The sequence below is a fragment of the Sus scrofa genome, chromosome 9 (genome assembly GCF_054392235.1).
Source record: "Sus scrofa isolate SSC_HxYL_T2T_F1_AM1 chromosome 9, Sscrofa_HxYL_maternal_Yorkshire_Landrace_v2.0, whole genome shotgun sequence".
NCBI classification, from domain to species: domain Eukaryota; kingdom Metazoa; phylum Chordata; class Mammalia; order Artiodactyla; family Suidae; genus Sus; species Sus scrofa.
Window position 1 is genome coordinate 30,208,379 of NC_139391.1, and position 22,270 is coordinate 30,230,648.

Below are 22,270 nucleotides of genomic sequence, written 5' to 3' on the forward strand. Positions count from 1 at the left end.
ATTGCAGGCTTAAATGTAAGACCTGAAACCATAAAACTTCTAGAAGAAAGCATAGGTAGTGTCTCTGACATCTGTCTTCACAATGTGTTTTTGGATATGTCTCCTCAAACAAGGGAAACAAAAACAAAAATAAACAAATGGAACTACACCAATTCAAAAAGCTTTTGCACAGTGAAGCAATCTATCAACAAAGTGAAAAGGCCACCTATTGAATGGGAGAAGATATTTTCAATTGATATATCTGATAAGGGGTTAATATTTAGCACTTGTAAAAGTCAACATCAGAAAGACAAACAGCCTAATTAAAAAATTGGCAGACATACAGATACCCAATAGGCTCATGAAAAGATACTCTGTATTACTAATTATCAGGGAAATGCAAATCAAAACCACAATGAAATATCACCTCACACCAGTCAGAATGACTATTGTCAAAAAGACAATAAATAACAAGTGTTGGTGAGAATGTGGAGAAAAGGGAACACTTGCACAGTGTTGCTGGGAATGTAAATTAGTACAGCCACTATGGAAAACAATGATTCCTCAAAAAATAAAAATTGACTTACCATATGATCTAGCAATGCAACTCCTGGTTACTTATTCAAAGAACATGAAAACATTGTTAGAGAAGATATACATACACATTTATCTTTGTTGCAGTATTATTTATAATAACTAAAATAGAAAAACTACTTAAGTGAGCATCAATAGATGACTGCGTAAAGAAGATATAATATTTGTTTATAAAAGAATATTCCTCAGCCATAAAAATTAATGAAATCTTGCCATTTACAACACAATGTATGGACCTAGAAAATATTATATTAAATGGCATAAGTCTGACACCAAAAGACTCATATGCAGAATCCCAAAAAACACTCATATGCAGAATCCCAAAAGACAAAACAAAATAAACATAAAACATAAATAGAATTATAGATGCAGAAAACAAACAGATGTTTGCCAGAGGGGCAGAGAGGGAGAAACAGGTGAGCAAGTATGAAATTCTATTTGCAAAATAAATGATTCATGGGTATGGGTGTGAAATGAACAGAGTGGCGAAAATATTCAATAACTATAAAATATGTGGTGACATATTGTAACTTGACTTATCGTGGAGTTCATGTTGAAATGTATAGAAATATCAAATCACTATGCCATGTAACAGGATCTAACATAGTGCTGTAAGCCAACAATACTTCAAAAACAAAGAAACAAACAAACATATCCATGCAAAAAGAGATCAGATTTGTGGTTATCATTGGTAGTGGGGTGAAGGAGTGGGCAGATCAAGGGAGGAGGATTTGGATGAATGCAATCAAAAGGTACAAACTTCCAGTTATAAAATAAATAGATACTAAGAATATAACGTACAATATGATAAATAATTAACTCTGCTGTACGTTATATGTGCAAGTTGTTAGAAGAGTAAGTCCTAACAGTCCTCATGACAAGAAAAAAAACTTTGCATTCTTTTATTTTGTCGCTAAATGAGATGACAGATATTAAATAACTTGCAATAATCACCTCATGATGAATGTAAATCCAATCTTTATGCATATACCTTATCCTGATGCAGTGCTATGTGTCAATGATAACTCAATAAACCTGGAAGAATGAAATTAAATGGAAATATACAGAGACTCAAAAATGTTTGGTCATGTCCTTGCTAAGGCTTTCTAGGTCACTAATTCAAAAAATGTCTTGTCATCACTATTACAATGTTTATGAGGGCAGGAGGTTTCCCTGTTTGTTTGCTCTTTTCTGTTTTTAAGCTACTGTATCTCCTAAAGTTAGAACAGTACCTGGAACATAGTAGGCTTTTAAGAAACATGTGTTGAACGAATGAATAAGTTATTTATTAAACATCCAGTAGGTATATTAGTGTAATTCAACAACAAAAAAGCTAAATGTCTGCACCCATGAAGCACTGCATCAGGATAAGGTATATGCATAAAGATTGGTCTATTGTTTCCTACAAACAACCTAGAAACAATACAACATGAGAAGGCAATAAAATCTAGAAAGGAAATTAAAAGCAGTAAAGTGATAGTGAGTGTCAAGGAATGGGATATCATCTATTGGGTGGGCAGAAAAAGTCTCTCTAGGAGATGATACTCGGGCTGATTCTAATAATTAGAAAGAGTCAACCTTGTTAATGAAAATATACAAGAAATGTATTACAGGAATAGGGTACAAAATGTGGGAAGACTTGACATGGGAATGAGAGAGGGATTTTTCAGGAGGTGAAAGAATCTATGTTGCATTATGATAATAGAAGGGATGAAATCAGGGATAGAGATAAAGACTAGATCAAACAAGGTGACCCTAGCTATGCAGGAAATGTGGACTTTATTCTAATTTTAATGGGAATAACTGTCACATGAGAGTTTTAAGTTGGAGAGAAAATAATTGAGGAGAGCTGTAAAAATATCAGTCTTGTTGCTACTGCTATGTGGTGATTGGATGGTAGTAGTGTATGACAATACTGGGAATTTATTGTTTATTATTTCATTTTATGAACCACACTGACATAATTTAAATAAACCCTTTTTCTTTCATACAGGAGGTAGATATTGTCTATCGTTTTCCAAAAGAAATCACCTATCTTTATATATTAAATATCATACTTTTTCTTACTCAATTCTTTAATGGCTATCATTAATGAATTTTTAAATAAATTGTTTATTTAATTATTATAAGTTGAGACCTCAGTGCCCATATGTGTATTATATGTAGTACATATACATATAAAATTCATGCATGTATACATACAAACAATACATGTGTATGCATGTATATGTACATTATACATATGTGTATACATATGTATATATAATATGCAAATGTATTTAACTTGTTCTGTGCATGTATATTTATACTGTGCATGTTGTCTGTTTCTTTGCTGGACCAAGACACTCTGCACGAGCCAATCCCACAGATCCTGCTGCAAGGTAGAGCCTCAGCTGTAACTGGGGAGACTGACTCACTATTGCTACTTAGAGGAGGAAATAGACTGAGACTTGCATTTCTCCTTTTCTTGGTTTGGTAAATCTATTTCTCAGCTAGTTTGTTGTTAAGTGGTTTTGTTTTGTTTTGTTTTGTTTTTCTTTTCCTAATACAGTCTCTGCAGGAAGTTAAGACTTTTACTGTCTCCTCTCTAATGTTCCTATCGTGAAAATCAAATTGTTCCCAAGCCATTTAGGTACCAAAATATACTTCAGATGAAAATAAAATGCCTAAAACATTTGGCAAAGGGATATAAAATTCTCTGCCATAAGTATTTTTCCCCACAATATCTTTTCATAGGTTCAATCCAATTTTATGGTCTTCTGAATTTAATGATATCCATCAAAATATTTGTAAGTATTTAGTATCCTAAGACAGAAAAACTAAAATCCAGCACTCGAATTATACTTTCATAGACAAACACACTCACAGGAATGACATATTTACTTAAAATTACTTCATATAAAAATATTCTTGTGTTTAAAGCAAAGGGGAATTTATTACATGGTTAAATCAATGTTGAAATGTATTTGTAAAGCCATATATTAGATAAATGTAATACAGCTAATGAAATTCTGTAGCACGAACACTCTCTGCCTCATAGCAATATATTATTTAAGGTCTGTGGAAACTGTTTTAGTGCACATTGTGCTGTTGATCATTATAGGTATTTGACATTTTAAAAACAGGTTGTGTTTTCATCATGGGGATATGGAGATAAACAAACACATTGAAACCTAAAGTCTCTTCTGAAATACAAGCTTTCATTTTACAGGTGTTTATTATGAACAGCAAGCTTTCTGCAAATGATTAGACTCAGGCTGAAAATGGTATTGAATGACTTTAGCTTGAGTTTACAGTGCTGTTAAAATTGTAGACAGCTTTTTTTCACTAAAATACAATGGCATTCAAGGAGATAACAGGTTGCAATGTCCCTTTTTATGTCCGTAAATTTTGTGGCTAACTGTGTACGTTTAAGAGCAAAGAAAATCTGATAAATATCACACTACTCTCCCAACTTCTTACTCCATAATGCATACATAAGATGGTCAACTTCTATCTCATTATCCCTCTAGGTTGTCCTATGTCTCTATTGCAGTACAAGAGCAACTTCTTTTGTGCCCCACCCTCTCAGTTTTGCTCATTTCAATAGTTATTATGTGAGAACTTATGTTCAAGACAAAAATGCCAGGCACTGAACGTTCAAGAGTGATCAACTCATGTATCCTTTTCTTAAGATTCCACATAACTACTTTAATATAAATATATATTCACAAATATTTTCTTTGCAAAAAAGTGAGTGGAAAGGTGATGACATGCATAAATGTTATAGCCATGTGAACAATACTGAACTTTGTAATAGATAAAGTATTACTAGCTGATTATGAGTCCATGTATTACTCTTAATACCCATACGTGACATGGAGACGTAAATATTTAAATTCTCCACATAAGGGAGTGAATACTTTCAAGAATTGCACATGGAAATTAATTTAAGGAATTTCATGGAAAATGATGTAATATTTTTGATACAGGATAAAGAGAGAATTTCTCATGTAGTTTCATGTAGAAGCTTTCATGGAGCCTGTCTTTACTGAAGTTCTCCAGTAGGTACTGAAATTCTTCAGTAGATACTGTGACTACAGTTATAGCAAAAGGAGTATCAGAAGTTGGCCATAATTATCCCATTTAATTTTTCTCACTATAATCTTCTGACATTGATATAATTCTTTGTTTTTCAGATGAAGAACTAAGGCTGAGGAAATTCAAGAAACAGTTTCAAGTTCCCAGAAATAATAAGCAGTAGAATCAAAATATAGTGACCAGAAGTCTTATAGGTTCTGAGGAGTATAGAAAAATCAAAACAATACAAAATAAAACATAGTCCTTGACTTTAGAAGCAAGACAAACAAATTTTAGAGCTATGCAATTAGATAGGAACCCAATCAAATTCTAATTCTATGTTTTACTAATTGCATAATTTTGACCATATCATTTAACTTCTTTGAACAATAGACTTCACATTTGAAAAAGTATACACAATACTACCTGTCTTCAGGTAAATTAAAATTAATGAAATATATACTAAATATTTATTAGAAGCTTGTAAGAAAAGATAATTAATTCATCTTCTCTCATTTTGGGTAATTTAGTCTAATAAAGATATAATTTGTATTCAAGTAGCTAATATTCAGAAGAGAAAGTGAATAATTCTACAAGAAAAAGTTTTAAAATATTTTTTAAGCTAGTTTCTCCTAAGGATTATTTGATTTCTGTAACCACAGCACACTCCTTTATCCCGGTTAGATGTTTTTTACTTAGTATTTACTGTCATAGTTTATTCTGCCTACTTTAAACATAGTGAATAATATCCACGTTTCCACTCTGCAGAACCTAGTTTCTAGCCCAACGTCTTGAATTCTCCAACCACTGGGGCAAAATATTTACCTCTCCTTGACCTATCTTTCTCAAATACGAAATTGAATTGAGGCTTTTGCAAGTCATATTCACAGAGATTTTGAGGGAGTGAGTAAATTGATGTAAAACTATTTAGAAAATTCATTAGGTAAGTGAAATTATAGTCATATCTTAAATTTGGTGTTAATAAAGTAATTCTCATTAAAATTTCAGCACCATGCATATCTTCAATTATTAGGTTTCCAAGAAAATTGACTCTAACTAAAATAATCTTGCATTGTGCTCATGAAATTCTTCAAGTGTTATATCCTATAGCAAATACTTTGCTTATATCTGTATAAAACATCAGAACCTCAAGTAATTAAAGAATTGTAAATTTAAGTGAGGAAAGAATTTACCACAGGAAGGAAAAAGAAATACACAGTTATATTAAAGGTGAGTGTACTGATAGCCACAAGTTACTTTAAGATATATCGAAAACAAAATGGATTGAATTGAATTTGAATGAATACAGGGATAAATAGATTGATAGTATGAGGAAACCAATTATATTAAATTATTAAGGCTAGAATATCTAGGGTGGGTAAATGAGCATTCATTCTAACATTCTTTAAATTTTGCTGCATTTGAAAATTTTACACTAAAACTTTGGGAAAAAATTGGGCATTCACAGGGAAGAAAAATTAGTCATTAGAATGTGTCTCCATTCCTCACCATATGACTTTTTAGAATTTCTTTTTTTCAACATTTGGCAGCATCCATGAGCCTATGTGCTCCCGTACTACACCCTACCACTTCACTTCCTTTAACCCCTTCATTTCTCACTTTGTGTGGCTTCAATTTTCTTGGAGCTGTCTCTTTTCAGAGCTTACATTTGCTTAATTTGTTGATGATACTGTTTTTCTACCACCAAATGTGCTGCATCAAATTCTACACCTTCCACCTACCCAGCTCCCACACACATATCCATGGGAATTTGGCCAGCAGCATTAAATCCATACATCCCCACAAGAAAACCTATGGGACAAAGAAGAAATCATCAAGTACTGTAGATATGTGTCGTTCAAATAAAAAATATATATTTTAGAAAATTGTGATGATATATTGGAGCAAAGATTTTGATAACTATTTACCAAATGGCTGCTTTTAATAAGTCTATTTTGCCACAACTATGAACAGTTCTTCCTCGTAGTGGGTTCCCATTAATTTTAATTTTAGGGTAGATGAATCAAACAGTGAGTGCTTGATTGCTTTAACTATTGTTATTTGTTGCTCCTATTGTTGCAATTCTTAGTGTGATTTAACATTTATTAAGAATATACCATATGTTAGTCCACCAATTCCAAGTAGATGTTTTGATGTATGTTAGTGACAGATTTTCATTTCCTTCTGTGTTTGATGTTATTTCTCTTTTTCTATTTAAACATAATCCTGTGTTTGGCATTCTGAGTTTTCTGGTTATTCACTAAAACTACAATAAGTGATGTGTACTTGAAAGAACTCTAGAAGAGGAGCCAGAAGACAGAATTTTTAGGAAATAATTAGCTTTGGAGTTATACAAATAATTTAACTTCTGTTTTCATTTTTTTTAATTTAGAAGTTGAAGAGGCTAACCTGAATGATTTCTAATGTTAGTTCCAGTTCTATCATTTTGTCTATTTTGTTATGGCTAAACCTCTTCATTGTGTGAAGCAAACATTAATCATCTAGAGAGACAATCAAAATCAAATTCTATTTACACAAGGCTTTGCCTATTTCTTAACTTTGAAAATTATTTTGTCTGTTTCCTAGTACTTTTTGACTTGTTAGTGTTATAGCTATAATAAGGTTTTGAATGTATCATTACATTCTAAGGCTGACATTTAATCTATAAATAACTTAAGTAGAAATTTTATTTTGATGGTGTTCTAGAGTAGGGTATACACCAAAAGGAAACTGGTCAACGGTTCTTTATTCTGGAGGATAACTGAAATAATAAATGACGCAGTGCTGCTCCTTCCTATATTACAAAGTAAAGTAAAACACAGCATGACACAGTAGAAAGACTACAATTTATCTTCAAAGCACAGTTAATATACATGGATGCTGTGTACCTCTATGGGAATTACCTCTCTGAGCTCTATCATGATCATAACATTCACTTCCCAGGATTGCCTTAGTATTGGAAATGCACGAAATATTGGACATATTGTGTTTTTCATGGAAGAAACCATTAAAATAAGTCAGAATGTGGAAGACGGTCTTGAATTTAGGTAGTAAATGGCAATAGCAAGAGAATGTTCCTCCAACAAAACAATAACCCTTGTTCGAAGAGGATGATGTTAAAGGCCTGAGGTCAGGTTGAAGCAAACGATGAGTAAGTTGGAAAGTTAGATATCTGGAATCATGTTTTTTTTTCCTTTAAAAAACAACATTTAAAATACTCTGTATAAATAACCTCAAACTATTTTATTGAATCAAGCATTCTTATACTTTACAATAGGATTTCACATAATATACTAAGTAAAGCTAACAATGGTCTTTATTCCAGCTACATATTTTTTTTCAACACTTTAGACACACTATACTTGAAGCTTCTTGACTTTTCCATAAATGCATCATATTTTTATGCATTTGATGAATAATATCAATCTCCTTCCCAGTTTCAGTGCATAAGACACTCATTGCTATGCCTGTTCTTCAAAAGTGCTTAAGTTTTCTACTATGGCACATTACTTTGTAGTGAATCTCCTTATGTCTCTGGTCCTTCTCTCACTCCAATTTACCCTGAGTTCAATAAGGGGCGATGTGTCTCATGTCTAACATTTATTAAAGGGATATCAATTTTAATAATCACACTAGCAATACATGATCATGAGTGATAAGGAAAAAATCTGAGTAGAATATAAAAATAAATATAATAACATTGCAAAGAAATTTGAATTTCCACAGCCTGGTTTTCTTATTTTATAGATGATGACCTAAAAAATCTTATGTGATTTAAGAAAAGAAATTTGTATATTAGTTTACTAGAGCTTCCACAACAAGTACTATAAACTGGGTGGCTTAAACAGCAGAAACTTATCTTGTCAATATTCTGAAGACAAGAAGTCTGAAATCAAAATATTGGCAGGGTTGGTTTCTTCAAAAGCATCTCTTCTTGGCTAGTAGGTGCCTGTCTTCTCTTTATGTCTTGTCATGAGACATGTTTCTACAATATTTTCTTAGCCTTTTTGCTGAAAACTCCATCTTGTCCTGCTTTAATTTACCCCATCTTCCTGCTTGAAAAACAGTCGCAGTGCTGGTGAATGACTTAAGCTTAAGAACGAAGACCTAAAGGCATAAGTTATTCATAGGGTCAGCTGAATGAGGACATAATGCATTGGTCTAGGCATGTGACCTGGGCAGATAGGCACACCATTTGCACAAGCATGATATGTCCTCTAAAGAATAAGAGGAAGATGATCCTCATGGCCCCAAGGGGTTTATGAGGGGTCGTTAGCAGGATATGCATTAGCAAGGAGAACCCAAGTGCAAACCTAGGAACACTGAGTTGCTGCAGATAGACGCCTCATCTGCAGAAGCACAATGGTGGTTCTCTAGATATTATGCATAGATAGCTGATGCCAAGCTTCTTCAAATGCTAATGATTGTTAAATGCCCAAAGGTCAGAATAAAAGCTGAATTGGCTACTGAATATGTGACTTTTAAAATAACTTAAAAAAACCTATATCCTGCACCTACAACCCCCTCCTCCCTTGACATAATCCTCAAGAGCACAATAAAAGCAGTGTGGTTTTGGGAGTTCCCATTGTGGCCCAGTGGTTAACGAATCCAACTAGGAAACATGAGGTTGCAGGTTGGATCCCTGGCCTTGTTCAGTGGGCCAAGGATCCGGCGTTGCCATGAGCTGTGGTGTAGGTTGCAGATGTGGCTCGGATCCCGCGTTGCTGTGGCTCTGGTGTAGGCTGGCAGCTACAGCTCTGATTTGACCCCTAGCCTAGGAATCCATATGCTGCGGGAGCAGCCGAAGAAATCGAAAAAAAAAAAAAAAAAAAAAAAGCAGTGTGGTTTCTTGAGGCAGCGCTTTTGGTCCCTGAGATCTTGAGTCCCCCAGTTCCCACCTTTACTTAAGATGAATGTCTCTGTGTCTTGTTTTATGTTAACTTTTTCCCTTAAGTTTCCAGCACCGGTTCTTCAGCCCCATCCTGCTGAGCTGGTCTGGCAAGGTCTTCACACAGTTTTCCCTCTATTCACAGTCATTGTCCTAATCTCTTCTTAAAATAAAGTCACCAGTTATATTGGATTAGGACCCACCCACATGACCTCAGCTTAATTTACTTGCCTCTTTAAAGACCCTATCTCCAAATACTGTCACAGTCTAAGGTAGTAGAAATTAGCACTTTGACATAGGAATTTTGGATAGACGCAATTCAGGCTATAACACCTAGTTAGTCAGCAGATACTTTCTATTGGAATAAAATTCAATTTCTTTGAGTTACATAACAACTATACAGTTAAAATTTATAGATGAAATTTTGTAAATAGAATTTCCAGAAGATCAAAATAGAATAAAAGCAATGCATTGTGGAAAAGTATGAACTCTAACTTCAAGTTTAGAGAATACATAGAGCACAGATCTGTAAAGGTATAAAAACAGACTAGAAAATGTGGAAATACTAAAAACACAGGCATATAATCAGGCTGCATAAGATGCCTGTTCTCTTGGTCTTGTACATCTCCTGCCTGACCAGGCCCTGTTTGCCTTTGCCTTTGCCTTACTCACTTGATTGCATTCCCCTCCTAAAATTAGCACTGGGTCAGTAACTGCCTGCATGATCAGCTAACTCCCAGCTAAGGTAATGTCCTCAGACTAGAAGGACTCCCATTACATTGGATTACCAACAAGAAATGTCAGTTCTCTCTTACTTCTGGCGTCTGTACCCCTTGTGGCTAAAGTTGGTATGGGGGCTTGCTGTAGGCTTCCCGATGGGAGGGGCTGATGCCTGCCCACTGGTAGGTGGAGCCAATTCTAATCCCTCTGGAGGGTGGGGCTTAGTCTCCAGATAGGATTAGAAGCAGCTGTGTGCCCCGAGGGGTCTTTAGGTAGCCAGTTTACTGAGGGGCGGGGCTGTGATTCCACCTGGGTTGTTGTTTGCCCTGGGGCTTCTCAGCAGCTGACTGAAGGATGGGGCCAGATTTTCCCACAATGGCCACCTCCAGAGAAAGGTATGCTGCTGAATATTCCCGAGAGCTTTGCTTTCAATGTCCTTCCCTCACAACAAGCCACATTCACCCCCAGTTTTCCCAGGAGGTCCTCCAAGAACTGCAGTTGGGTTTGACCCAGATTCCTCTGGAGCCTTTGCTTTGCCCTGGGACCCAGTGCACGTGAAAGTCTGTGTGCACCTTTTAAGAATGGGGTCTCCGTTTCCCCCAGTCCCGTGGAGCTCCTGCGCACAAGCCCCACTGGCCTTCAATGCCAGATGGTCCAGGGGCTCTCTCTCCCCATGCCAGATCCCTGCATGTGAGAGTTTGATGTGGGGCTCAGAACTCTCACTCCTGTAGGTGAGTCTCTGTGAACCAGTTAGTTTCCAGTCTGTGAGGCTTCCCACCTGGGAGGTATGGGGTTGTTTATATCGCGAAATCGCCCCTCCTACCTTTTAATGTGGCCTTCTCTTTGTCTTCTTGCGTACGATATCTTTTTTAAGGTTTCCAGTCCATTTGGGTGACCATTGCTCAGCCTTTAGTTGTGAATTTTGTTGTTTTTAGGAGAGAAGTTGAGCTCCAGTCCTCCTATTCCGCCATCTTAATCCCATCTCCAAGAAATGTCAGTTCTCAGGAAGGTTGCTAACTTGAAGAGCAAAGTTGGGGATGAGCTCCTTTAACAGTTCTTCTGGGAACCAGGAAGCCTTTCTGTTGTCATTTCCCCTAACTAGTGACTTCTTCCTTCCTAGAGTGGCAAAGATCGCTGAGAAGTCCTGTCTGCCATGGGACACACAAGGTAGGGTTTTGCTCCTGGGTATTTCCCTCTGACTTATAAGACTTCTTGTCCAATAAATTACTGATGTTTCCATTGCTGACATCAGATTCTTTTTGGCCTCATGGCTGGGCAGTTGTAAGGATCGCAGCAACAATAGGTAGGTGACCTTTTCAGGTGTGTGATATAAGGGAACCACAATTAAATGTGTTTGGCATTATCACAGAAATTTTTTAAAAAATGCTCAATGGAACAGAGTAAATAATCCCCAAGTAGAGACCTAATATTTTGTTGGTATTAAGTTTATATTAAATATCACCCTTCACCCACAGGAGAAAATGTGAATGCTTCAACAAAAGTTGAGACAAATGGCATACATTACCAAAAAAAATAAAAAGTCACACTCTGCTTCACATCCTAAATAAAATTAAATACATTTTGTTTGCATTACTTAAATTTTAAAAATTTACCCATAAAGAGAAATCACAGAGTTAAAAAGCAAATGAAATTCTGGAAAAAAGTATTTTTTAAATATAGAAAAGAAAGAGTTCTAATATTAAAAAAGAAAATTGGGAGGAAAAAATGGGAATGTTTATAATCAAGTAATTACTATAGAAAAACTATAAATACAAAAAAGCATATGTAAATATATTTATCATCACTAGCTATGAGAATGCTAATTGTGGTATATATCAAATAATATAATGTATATGACAATAATATAATAAATAACATAATACACTGCAATGTATTATATGATATAAAAGGTAAATAAATATATTTGGTAATAGTAAAATATAAATTTGAAAAATTTTGTTAACATATCCATATTATATTTATAATTATAATACATTTAAAACATTTTAATAATATATGGGTGTTATATATTATGTAAAGTAATTTGATAATATATATCATATATATATAAAATGTATTTTGAAGCAATCTGATAATAAATATATATATATCTATCTCTCTCTCATATTCTTTGATCCAGCAATTTCATTTTCTTAATCTAATCTATGGAAAATAAACAAAGACACAGCAAATGTATATTAATTGAAATATTTGAAATTAAGGAAATTGGAGCTTTTAGGCAACCTATTTTCCTGAGAAATCACAATCTATATATATGTATATGTGGGATTTTCATGAAATCTATGGACTTAGTATATATAAAATTATATTAAAATTTTTTTAATTTTAAAAACTAAAAAAATGTTATATAGAAGACCTTTAGAGTAAATTAACAATGATATATGTATGTGTGTGTGTTTTTGCCAAGAACTGTGGATCACTACAGGGTTGTGCAGGTGTGTCCTTAAGGTTTCCACCTGAATGATTACATTAAGCATAAAAGGAAGAGCCCACTTTAATCATCTATACGAAAGAGGTGGCTACAATGTCCACTCTAATTACCTTAAAACTCACCTGGCAATTAATCTGTCCGCTTATCTCTCTAACCTTTATTGAAAGGACATGGTTTAAACATTTGCTATTACTAAGATTATATGTTCATAAATCTGGAAGTCTGAGTCAAGCCAGAGATTTCAGGGTTAACCATTTGGCTATAAAGATGGATTTTCTTGGAAAGACTGCACACTTTCTGTGGCTGGATAGAAAATGTAGGCTATTTCTTCTTTGCTGGATGAGTACCAACCTCATGTCAATGTAGAAGGACCAAAATCTGCCAGCATTCCAAATGGCCGTTTGCCAATTTGAAAGGTTTCTGAAAAGAAAAGGGGCTCTTACACATTATTTTCCTTTAAATCACAAAGTGTATGGTTTGTGGAGCAAGCCTCACAGAAAGAAAAAAAAGAAAGAAAGAAAAGAAAATAACTTTGCTTACCCTCCACACAAATTTTGTCTCCTTCACTTGGAAACCCGCAAGGCATCTTTTCTTTTTTCCTTCTTTCTTTCTTTTTTTTCCTCTCTTTTTAACCTTTTGTCTTCTCTCTGGGTTGTCATTCTGTGTGGAGAGAAAATCATCCTGGCTAGAATATCAGCTCCCAGTTAGGGACAGCCAGTCATTACAAAATCACTTTTATTATATATGCCCCAAATTGGCTGTATACAAAAGGCACTTGGGCAGCATTTGTACTTGCAGTTCGGCAATGCAAGAGTATAAAGTGGTTTGGATCAGAGCTATGGACATAAAAAAGGCAGTTGATGAAGATAAAACGAAAAGTATAAAGCACTGAACAACATTATTTTTCAGGGTAAAAAACAGGTAGTCTATGACAATCCTTAAGAGCTTAGACTTTGATGTCAAAGAGACAGAAGCTGAAACCCCATCTGCTGCTATTTCAAGCTCTGTGACCTTGAGCGACTTACTCATGTTGTTAACTTCTGTTTCTTCATGAGTAAATGGAATGGATCATATTTCACAGTGTTTTGAAGTGGTTGATAACATACGACACATAAATTGCTGAGTCCAATAAGTAGTATATAGTAGATGTTAAAAAACCTATCAGTTGCTATTTTCACTGTTATCACTATTAAAAATGAACTTAGAGCAATAAATATGATTAGTCAATATATAAAATTGTTACTACTTTTAAGAACTTTTTACCAAAAGATACTTATACAAACTGAAGAACCTTCATATAAAAAAAATGTAGTAGTATCTAAGGATAATTTATAAACATAAAATGGCACTCACCTGTATTACCAAATGAGAAACACTAAAAACATATTAATCTGGTAAGATTTTTTCCCTTTTATATGGAAAAATTGCAACATCTCAGATGCTGTGCAGTCATTAAAGCAATATAAGTTCTCATTCCACTATTAAAGCATCAAAGTGCTAGTTAAAGTATTTTAACTATTTTGTACAATGCTACAAGATAGAACGTTCTCTTAATTTCTTAATCTACATAAGATATGGGAGAGAGATCTTTGCAAGTTCAAATACCTGATGAAAGATAACAAAGGATGTTTTTTGTAAAATTATATAGGAATTAGACAGCCATGTACATAAACACAGCCTCTGTACACACACAACACAAACACACATGAATCTAGAATACATCTAGATTACAAATCTAAAATGTAAACTTCTGTCAGTATTTTTTTCTGTATTCTTATTTGCTTTCATCAAAAGATGAATGAAAAAGTAACTAAGCAAGTGAGGTTAAATATTCTTTTCCCCCAAATTATTAAAAGCCTACATTTATAAAAATTTAATCCTACAGCTACATACTACTCTGATCAATCAGCCCTGCAGAGTGAATAACCAGAATTTCTTCATTTTAATATATCCTGATAATAATAAATGCTAATTATATTAAGCACTATTAAATGCTGAAAATATAATATGTCACAATGTATAAATTTAGCACTTGTCTCCACCAAAACGTATCCTGTGACTTTCCCTGTTACCATTCCATGAACTTGGTTTCTGCCTTTTTCTGTGGCCTGGGTTCTTACACTACTTTTGCTAATGGGATTTCTGCCTGTTATCTGCTGCTTGAGACCCTGATTTGATGGGTTTACTTTTTCTTAACATGCAAAAATTTAAATCAGTAAAACTGCCTCATATCCAGCATAATGAGGTAATACAATCTTCTGTTTAATAGTAAGCTACCTACCTATATAGACTCTCTGCTTTGCTCAGCTCCTAAATGATACAGTCCTGTCTGCCTTTCATGTTTATAGAGATCAATTCTGTTATCTGCTGCAAATACAACCTTATCTCCGCCTACTCTCTGCCTGGCTGAATTTCCACATATTTCTGTCTTCAGATATTTCTGTGACTAGGTGTCACTTGACTAAAATTCTGAATTTCTTTTTTAATGTTCTAGACACCATTACATGCTCAAGTTACTCTCACTGTAAAAAACAATTTTCTGACTCTCTATTTCTGTCTAAATATGATCTAATCTCTCTCCTCTCTACATCATCCACCTTTTTCAATAATGTATACTACACTTCCTATCTATAGGGTAACATTATGTCATGTCTTGGGTATGATAGTTCTGGTTATATTTGTTTACCTGCTGAATTGTTGGTAACTCTTGCTGTCATTTTCAAAGTGTTCTGATTGAGATGGTAAATTCGATTCTCATCCTACTCATTCAGTACATTCCATAAACCACTATACTTGAGATCCTTACCTCACTAGGCAGTAGAACTTTGTTCACTAAATTAATCAAAGATTCATATTTGCCAATGAAAAACAATTCAGTCTTTATCTCACCAGATTTGTCTTCATCTGACACTATGTTGTTCCCTCCTTCATAAACCTCAGATCTCTTTGAGCCCAGGGTTTCATGTTACCCACATTCCTTTACCTCTCTGTGCCTTCGTTCTAATTCCCTCTTGCTTACATTACTTTTTCTCCTTGTCTCTTAACAATTGATATTGTTCAAAATACTTTTTATTAACTTACTGCTCTTGTATATATTTTCCTAAGGTGATTTCATGACCTTCCTCATTCCACTCACCTTCTCTTTGCTGTCAATTACCAAATTAATATTCCCAAACTTGCCTCCCTGCTCCACATCTCCTCCAACACATTTTTTTTTTTTTTTTTTTTTTGGTCTTTTTGCCTTTTCTAGGGCTGCTTCCTGCGTCATATGGAGGTTCCCAGGCTAGGGGTCGAATCGGAGCTGTAGCCGCTGGCCTACGCCAGAGCCACAGCAACGTGGGATCCGAGCCACCTCTGCAACCTACACCACAGCTCACGGCAACGCAGTATCCTCAACCCACTGAGCAAGTCCAGGCACCAAACCCGCCACCTCATGGTTCCTAGTCGGATTTGTTAACCACTGTGCCACGATGGGAACTCCCCTCCAACACATTTTATAGGAGTATTCGTCATATCTGTCCTTGCCTCTTAAGTGATAACAGCATTGTCCTGGGCTATTATTACAGTCTTATCATTAGTCTTCATTTCTTTAGCTCTAACCCTTTAAAATTTGTCTTCTAATCCAAATGAAAACATATCATTTAAAAAAATTTTTTTTTAGGGCCACACCTGTGGTGTATGGAAGTTCCCAGGCTAGGGGTCAAATCAGAGCTGCAGCTACCAGCCTGCACCACAGCTACAGAAACATCAGATCTGAGCTGTGTTTGCAACCTACACTGCAGCTCAAAACAACAACACCAGGTCTTTAAACCACTGAGCAAGGCCAGGGATTGAATCTGCATCCTCATGTATACTAGTTGGGTTCATTACCACTGAGCCACCTCGGGAACTCCCATATCATTTCTTGAAAAAAAAAAAAAAGAAATTTATTTGCTCACAATTCTGGAGGCTAGGAGTTTAAGACTGAGGTAATGGCAGCATTGGTTTTCCCTGAAACACCTTTTTATTAAAGTATAGTTGATTTATAATGCTGTGCTAATTTCTGCTGTACAGCAAAGTGACACAGTCCATACATACACATACCTTCTTTTTTTCATGTTGTCTTTCATTATGTTCTGTCCCAAGAGATTGAATATAGTTCCCTGTGTTGCACAGTAGGACTTCATTTCTTATCCATTCTAAATGTAACAGTTTGCATCTACCAAACTCAAATTCCCAGTCCGTCCCTCTTCCTCCTTCTCCCCCTTGGTAACCACAAATCTGTTCTCTATGTCTGTGAATCTGTTTCTGTTTTGTATAGGTTCATTTGTGCCATATTTTATATTCCACATTCTGCTTAGAATATCTGTCTCTTTTATTTATTTCAGAAATCCAAAATCTTATACTGGCAAATAAGATTCTTTATCATAGGACTCTTGCCCACTGTCTTCAGCCTTCTCTTATCTCTCCGCATATGTTAACTTAAAATTTGCCTGCTAACACAAAAAAAAACTCCATCTATTCCAACCCACAATATCTAATTGCCCCCATGGCCTTGCCCATAGTATATTGTAAATGTGTATTCATTAGCAGTCTCACTATACTCTTTCTATATTCCTTTCTTCAGTGGACAAGTGAGAGTTCTTTGATATAGACACCACAACACCTCTGTTCCTTTTCTTTATTTCTTTTTTTTTTTTCCTAGCACCGTAGGTGCTCCTTTTTAACTATGACTAGATATGAGTCTATTTCTTGCCAATAACTTGCAACAGTGGCTGCAGCTGCAGCAGAAGCTGCTGTAAAAATAAAAATCTGCATTTCTTTCTTGAAAATTATTAGGAATGTAAAAAATCTATAATATTGGAGAACTTTCCCCAAAGCAAATGTTATACTGTTTCAAAAACTTTTGATTATATTTGAAATTGTTTGGAGACTTGTGTCATTAAAACTAATAATATTGAAGTTCTCATCGTAGCTCGGAGGGTTGACAACCCAACTAGAAGCCATGAGGATCCTGGTTCTATCACTGGCCTTGCTCAGTGGGTTAAGGATCTGGCATTGCCTCAGGCTGTGGCAAGCTGTGGCAAGTTGTGGCATAGGTCACAGATGCGTATCATATCCCACATTGCTGTGACTGTAGCATAGGCCAGCATGTGGCATTTGACCCCTAGCCTTGGAACTTTCATGGTTCAGGTGCAGCCCTTACACACACCAAAAAAAAAAAAAAAACTAGTAATATTATGCTATTTTCATACTTGAAGATCCTACCCAATGATTATGTCAGATATTAACTTAGACTTTTACAAAGTTATAATGGATTTGCATTAATGTGAGCCAACAAAAAGCTAACTTCTCTTGACCTACCGTGAGCCCAAAATTTAGCTTCTGGTCACATCTACAATGAATTCGCTGATGGAAAATAATTTATGTTTATTTTCATAATGAGACTTTCTATAAAATATTTTATATTCCAAGGAAAATATCAGAATTTTTAAAAGATGCTACTTTGGATGAGAAATTTGGAGTTGGAGAAGTAGAATAAAATAACAAGTTAAATTGATTATGGCACATTTTACTCCTTAGAAAGGAAAATACCCTCAATTTGTCAGATCTATTTCCTTTTGGTTGTAATTAGCTATTTTTCTTACAAAGTTTGAGTTCAGTTTTTTTCATTGTTTCTCTTAAATTTTAATTTTGTATGATTAAAATCCATCACTGTCTTAGATATCAAGTGGTAGTATTTACATACATGTGCAAAAACTACACTATCTACATGGGTATTGATGCGAGGGTTTCTGAATTCATACAGGAAGTTTATATATTTTCAGTGTCACAAATTATTTCTCATATTAGAAATAAGTAAAGAGAGATTTGGATCCTTGGTACTGTTTATTGCTATGTTCTAATATGAGTCTGCAGAATAGGTAATATCAAGGCATTTCTATATGCATAAACTTTAACATATTGATTATTAACACTTTTGGTGTAGTGTTAATAAAATATAAATTGAATGTTAATTCTTTTTTTTTTTTTTTTGTCTTTTTGCCATTTCTTGCGCTGCTCCCGCGACATATGGAGGTTCCCAGGCTAGGGGTCTAATCGGAGCTGTAGCTGCCAGCCTACACCAGAGCCACAGCAATGCAGCATCCGAGCCGCGTCTGCGACCTACACCACAGCTCACGGCAACGCTGGATCGTTAACCCACTGAGCAAGGGCAGGGACCAAACCCGCAACCTCATGGTTCCTAGTTGGATTCGTTAACCACTGCGCTACGATGGGAACTCCCTGAATGTTAATTCTTTGATATACTTTTTTTGGACAGACTAGAACAGAAAGAATTTAAAAATAATCTCTTGATAGAAATGGACTAAATGGTATAACTTGATTTGTGTCACCCTCTACCAGTTTTATTTTGCAGTGTGGACATGACTAGATAACACTAGATAAGAACCCCTAGATATTTAGACTCTTGATACAATTTACATATGTCAGTAATTAGATAAACAATAACGTGAGGCTCAGTTGAACTGGAACACCTCTGTAACCATCGGACTCTTTTCACCCTGATGCTCACCATATATTCTCCTATAAAAAGACTGGATAAGTAGAGATCCTCAGTTGTTTATTCATGCACTTCATATTATTCACTTTTAGAGAATAGGTGAATAATGCAAATTTCAGGATTATCTGTCACATCTAATAACAATTGAATCTTTCAAATCTAACTTAATCTAATCAAATTGCTTCATACCACCTCCACTGCTACAACTCAAGCCTAAACCAGAAATACCTTTTGCTTAGATTATTGCAATATCTTCTGAACAATCCCATGTCTCTTCTCTTGACCTTCCTCCTACTGTCTTTTTCATCACAGCAGCCATTGTAATCCTTTTAAATGTAGGTCAGCTTATGATGCCTAAGTGCTCAAAAGCTCCCAACATTTCCATCTTTGAGTAAAAGCAGCAACATTCAAATTCCTTATAATACTCCACAATACCTATATCCATTTCCTATTACAGCATACACTTAAAGGACTGAAAATCACATGCATGTATTTTTTCACAAATTCTATGGGCTAGGTGTCTGGACACAGCTTATCCAGGTTCTTTGTTTCAAATCTCGCCAGACTGAAATTCTGGTGCTGACAAGGGTTATCGTCTCATGAGTGGCATGAGGTTCTTCCAAGCTCCTTCAGGTTATGGGCAAAATCCATCTCTGGTTTCTTGTTGGTTGTACAACTGAGGTCTATATTTTCTTTCTGGCCGTTGTGAGCAGATCATTCTGCATTCCTAGAGGTTACCTGCAATTTTTTACCATGTGACCCTGTCCATAAGCCCTCTCAGAATATGACAGCTTATTTCCTCAATGCCAGCCTACAGCAGGAGAATCTCTAGTGTGTATGTGATTTTATATAACCATAAAATTATATAGTAATTATGGGAGTAATATCTCATCATCTTTGCCATCTTCTAATTGTTAGAAGCAATGGCAAGTCCTGCCCATGATCAAGGGGAGGGGATTACATAGGACATGAATTTGGAGGCCACCACAGTGTCTGTCGCAACAAGACCCTGCATGATCTTCCACTCATTGCTTTTCTGACCTCATTGTCTACCACTTTCCCTTTTGCCCACTGTGCTCCAAATAGATTGGTCTCTTGTTTTTCCTTAAATCACAATGCAAACTTTCATTTCAGAGTCTTCACACTCACACTTCTTGCTGGTGGAAAAGTTCTTTCATCCACATGACTGGCTCCTGTATTGCACATTTGCATCTGTCCTCAAATATGAGCTTATGAGGAAGAACATCCCTAACCACCTTATATATATATATATATATAGCAATCCCCATACTCCTCACTCTGTATCCTGTATTTTTCTCCATAGAATATGTCATCACTTGGCATTTTATTTATTTTTGATTTTCTCATTGTCTATCTTCCACACATCATTATGAGAGTGCAAATTTTTTGTTTACCATTGAATTTCTAGCCCCAAGAACAGTGCTTGCTGTGCATTTATAGAAGGCTTTAATAAATATGTATGCAATGCATTACTGAATTGTTCCCCTACTTTATGAAGAGGGACTAAATTTGATCAAAATGAGGATGTCATTTCTGGGAGAGAATAGAGTTTCAACAAATAGTCTATAATGTAGAAAAAAAATCTTACTCTTAGTTATTTGATATTTCCCTTCATTGCATTTGAATTTTCCCTCTAATTTGATTGATGCATTTGAAGGTTAGCATCCATAAGTAGACTTACTCATTTGCAAATTATTTGGTAATAAGAATCTTGCTGAAAGGAAGACAGGAAAACCATGGATCCTGCCGTACATCTACTCACAAAATCTTACAGAGAGCTTTCCATAAAATAGGTATTCAATAAATATTCACTGAAGTAAATAGGGCCTAAACTAGCCAATTATTTGTAGCAGCTCTTCTGGTTGTGACCTTCAATTGACTGGAAATAATACAATGTGATCACATGGAACCGTGGAGTATTCCAATTTTTTATCACATTGATTGTTAAACAATAGTGATTAACATTGACTCTTGTTTCAAAAGTGTCATCACAAATATTTTTGTTCGTTCATTTGAATACAATTGAAGTGTAGTTTGTCAGTCTTACAGACTTGCATTTATAGCTGTTTTTGTTTCATTTTCACAAAAATTCCATAGTGCCTGAGAAAACACCAATAGGTGTGCATACACAAGTGTGTACACCAAAACAAAATAAGACTTGGGCGAGAACTATTATGCTAATAAGGTCAGAAGAATTCAATGCTTGCCTGGACAATAATAATGAGTTCTGAAATAAATAATTTGGATCAGGTTATGAATACAGAGGAGGTTACATCAAAGTGTAAATGCAACATGGGTCAAAATATTAGAATATACTGCCAAAATATATTTCCTGGAGAAAATGAAGATCTATATCTGCATTAAAACTGCCCATGTAAAGGGATATAATAATACTAGAAAGAAGACAAGATTATGAATTTTATTCAATTATAGGTTATATTGGAGCTGACTTGCCATATAAAGAAAGGCTATGTGGGCTACATTTTTCGTAAGATAATTAAAAAAGAGAGAAAAGCAATTAAGATTACAATAATTAAAGCACAATCTTCTGATAATAGGGTACTACAAGTAATCAACAAGACCCTTTGATATTCTGTGTAATTGAGTGCACTTCTCAAAAATGGCTTTTATGGAATGCCAATAAACCATTTTAATCTGTTCTTCTCTGTGGAGAAAATAATATAACCTTGATATTTAAAAGTCTTCACCTTGAGAAAAGACACTGTTATATGGTGTGGGGGATTTAAAATTGCTTCAATATTTTGGAAAGAAATTTGGCAGTGCCTATCCAAACCTTTTATGCACATATCCTTAACCTAGTAATTTCACTGCTATCAATATTTCCCACAGAGGAACATGAAGAATGAAAAATAGTAGTATATTCCATGTTGTTCATAACAGCATTGATTGTAACAGGGGGAATAAAGCTAAGGTCAATCTAAATGACCATGAATTTGGAGAAGGTTTAAATAAACTATGATACATGTAAACTATGAAATCCTATGTAATATTTCTA

The 22,270-nt window shown here is 35.0% G+C and overlaps 1 long non-coding RNA gene across 1 annotated transcript in view; it reads right to left on the reverse strand.

Annotated features, from left to right (window-relative positions):
- LOC110262221 (uncharacterized) overlaps positions 1-22,270 on the reverse strand; it is a 423,273-nt gene that overhangs the window by 316,794 nt on the left and 84,209 nt on the right. The window contains exon 2 of the long non-coding RNA XR_014815093.1: positions 13,233-13,352. This is a non-coding gene — a long non-coding RNA (uncharacterized LOC110262221). The remainder of the gene's footprint in view (positions 1-13,232; positions 13,353-22,270) is intronic.